At 40.8% G+C, this 3961-nt stretch overlaps 1 pseudogene; it reads right to left on the reverse strand.

The window, feature by feature from the left end:
• Positions 1-1711: 1711 nt before the first annotated feature.
• LOC100058206 (eIF5-mimic protein 1 pseudogene) lies at positions 1712-3156 on the reverse strand (annotated as a pseudogene).
• Between the last annotated feature and the right edge of the window lie 805 nt (positions 3157-3961).

Below are 3961 nucleotides of genomic sequence, written 5' to 3' on the forward strand. Positions count from 1 at the left end.
TAGAATTAAGCAACACACTTCTAAAAAACACATGTCAAAGAAGAAATCTCAAGAGAAATTTTAAAATATTTTGAACTAAAGAAAATGAAAACACAACTTATCAAAATTTGTGAGATGCAGTGAAAACATTGCTTAGAGGGAAATTTATAGCATTGAATTCATGTATGAGAAATGAAGAAAGATCTAAAATGAATCACCTAAACTTCCAGTTTAAGAAACAATGAAAAGAAGAGCAAATTAAACCAATGTCAGCAGAAAAAAAATAAATAATAAAAATTAGAGCAGAAATCAATGAAATTGAAAATGGAGGAAAATCGGTGAAACCAAAAGCTGGTTCTTTGAAAAGATCAATAAATCAATAAGCCTTTAGCCAGGCTAACTAAAAAAAAAAAAAGAATACACAGGTACACAAATTACTAATATTGGAAACAGATCCCATGGATATTAAAAGGATAATAAAGAAATACTATGAACAGTTCTATGCCCACAAATTTGATAACCTAGATGATGGACCACTTTCTTGAAAACCTATAAGGCATTGATGAAAGAAATTGAAGAAGACACAAGTAAATGGAAAGATACTTCATGTTCATGTATTGAAAGAATTAATATTGTCAAAATGTGCATACTACCCAAAGCAATCTACAGATTCCATGCAATCCCTATCAAAATTCCAATGATATTTTTCACAGAAATAGAATAAGCAATCCTAAAATTTGTATGGAATCACAAAAGACCCTGAATAGCCAAAGCAATCTTGAGAAAGAAAAACAAATCTGAAAGCATCACACTTCCTGATTCTAAACTATATTACAAAGCTATAAGAATCAAAACTGTATGACTTGGGCACAAAAATGGAGACATAAACCAATGGAACAGACTAGAGAGCCCAGAATGAAACCCCCCATATAGGGTCAACTAATATTTGACAAGGGGGCCAAGAACATCCGATAGGAAAAGGATAGTCTCTTCAAATGATGTTGGGAAGACTGGATAAATGCATGCAGAAAAATGAAGGTGGACCCCTATGTTACACCATGCACACAAATTAATTAGAAATGGATCTAAGACTTAAACAGAAGGCCTGATATCATAAAATCCCTAGAAGAAAACATTGGGAAGAAGCTCATTGACATTGGTCTTGGCAATGATTTTTTGGATATGACACCAAAACCACAAACAACAAAAGTAAAAGTCAACAAGCGGAACTTCATCAAACTTAAAAGCTTCTGCACAACAAAAGAAACAATCACCAAAATGAAAAGACAACCTACGGAATAGGAGAAAAATTTTGTTAATCATATACTGGATAAAGATATAATATCCAAAATACATAAAGAACTTACATAACTCAATAACTAAAAAACAAACAATCCAATTAAAAAATGGGCAGAGGAACTAAACAGATGGCTCTCCAAAGAAGACATGTAGATGGCCAACAGATACATGAAAAGATGCTCAATATCATTTTTTTTTAATAAAGCCATTTATTTTAAAAAACTGGTTTGTCAAGTCACATACATGAGCAGATACACAACTACCAAAGTGGCCCTGTAATAGACACCACTGGGGCATTCACCACACAGTATCTGAAAAATACGGCTAAAAAAGAGGAGTCTGTTGAGTATTTACTTTCAGATTCCTAGTTGACCCTGTGTTGAATGGCTTTAAGTTAGCACATAGTGAGGGAGAGGTAGAGTCCCAAGTATAATAGCTGATGCCTCAGGGCTCCATTTAAAAACAAAACAAAAACAAAAACCATTTTCCTCTCTGCACAAGGGAAGTCTATCCTATTTTTTTTTTTCCTTTGTGAAAACAGAAGCCAAGTTTCTCTTCCCAAATGGTTCAGCATTCCCGATCAGTGTTGTGTGGTAACCTAGGTATTGTGCTTCTTGAGCCATCTAACTTTCCTCGCCTTCCGATTCAGATTCTTCTTCTGCGTTTTGTAACCACTTGACAAATTTCTTCATCTGGTCAAGAAAAACACTCTTGCCTTTGGCAACATGTGCTTCTTTGTATCATTTCAATATCGCTTCTTCACTCAGCACACCAGCTTTATAAAAGAGAACCAGATCTGAAAGGCTTTCATGAAATGGATGTTGTCATAACAGTATTCCTGAACCTTCTGGAGGAGGATCAGCTCTGACTGGCCTTGGGAGCTGAACACAGCCAGGAGAGGAGCGTATTGCCTCAGGTGTTTAAGGGCCTGCTCTGCAATGAGGTCTTCCTTCTTGTTCCACTCAACAGCATTCATTATACAGGTCCATAGGAGTCCAATCACTGCTGTTTTTGGAAGATCATTCCTCTTCATTTCTTCTTTCACATAGAGCACCACCTCCTCAATCGGGCATTCCTGAGAAAGACACTCCTGGAGCTCCTTCTGCAGTTCCTTCCTGGTGCCTAGGGACCGCTGGACTCACAGGAAGTAAGAAAGCTCCTTCAGACCTGCATCAGCAAGTATTTAGCAAAATGATCCACACTCTGTCTGTTAACTGGAAAGAGCTCAAGTAGCCTCTTGTCTAAGTTGGCTTTTCTCAAAGAAGAGAGCAGAGAGTTGGCATCTTTCTCTGTCATCCATGCTTTAAAAAGCTTGACAGCAAATGAGGCTGCAATGCCTTCCTTGACTAAGCTGTCGGTGAAGAGACTGGTAAGGATGGTGGCAGGAAGGGTGCCATTATCTAGCAGGATCCCTGACAGCATTGCCAACTTTGTCTGCTCTGTTTTGGAAAAGGCTTTAAGGAAGAAGAGAAGCTTTTTCATTTCATCCTCAAATGCCTTTTCCAAATACTTATATCTCCTGATGAGTTTATTGAAGACCTGAGCATAGTTTCAGATGATTTCATGATCTTCATTTGCTGAAAACACACAGTGGTTGGTCATCTTCGTCTTGTCACCATCATCTATGCGTGTTCCTCCAGGGACAAGCATACTGCCAGCCACCAGGATATCGAAGAGTGTGTCTGCACAGCGACAATAATCTAATCTTGAGCCTGTAGAGTCCAGAAACTTGGCTACAGCTTCAAGGTCATCCCTATCTTCATTAAGCCTCTGGACAAGTGTATCCCTAAAGACAGTGGGTTTGAATTTCTCTTTTTCATCCCTTTTCTGAGTTTTGAACCGCTGGCCTGTTAGCACTGGCTCCTGATGCTTAGTCATAAAATTTCTAGGTTGCTTCTCACCTGTTCGAAGGGGTAGTGGCAACACGTGAGGCTGGGGGCTGCGGTGATTCCAGCAGCAGCAGTGGCAGCGGCAGCAGTGGTGGCAGACAATGATGCTCAACATCGTTAATCGTCAGGGAATTGCACATCAAAACCACAATGATCTATCACCTCACACCTGTTAGAATGGCTATCATCAAGAGAATGAGAGATCACAAGTATTGGTGAGGATGTGCAGAAAATGGAACCCTTGTGCAGTGTTGGTGGGGATGTAAACTGGTGCAGACACTATGGAAAACAGTTCAGAGGTTCCTCAAAAAGTTGAAAATAGAACTACCAGGGGGTGACAGCATCATTGTAGGTGCATGAGTTGCTCTCTTCCTCTCCACAGACCAACAAAGGATCCCCTGCACAGCACACCAGAATGCCTGAGAGATCCATAAATCTGTACATCTAAAGGTGGGTTGACTAGATCTCATGGAGGTGGTGGAACCAAGGAGGCAGTGGTAGCAGCTCCTGAGACTGGAGGCTCCAGGAACCAAGGCAGCACCCATGAAGCAGGCTCCAGGAACCATAGTGGTGCCTATGACAAGAGGATCTAGGAACTATGATGGTGCCTGCAGCTCAGCAGCACCCTCCCCTGGCAGCAGCAGTGGCACCTGCAACCCCAGTCCTCCTGGCAGCAGGGGCTGCTTCCAAGACCTTGGTGCCCCCAGCAGTGGTGAAAGCACCTATGACCTGAGGTTCCAGGAACTGTGACAGTGTTTCAGAACAGAGGCTCTAGGAACTGAAGCAGCACGCAC

Source organism: Equus caballus, chromosome X, assembly GCF_041296265.1.
Source record: "Equus caballus isolate H_3958 breed thoroughbred chromosome X, TB-T2T, whole genome shotgun sequence".
Lineage (NCBI taxonomy): Eukaryota > Metazoa > Chordata > Mammalia > Perissodactyla > Equidae > Equus > Equus caballus.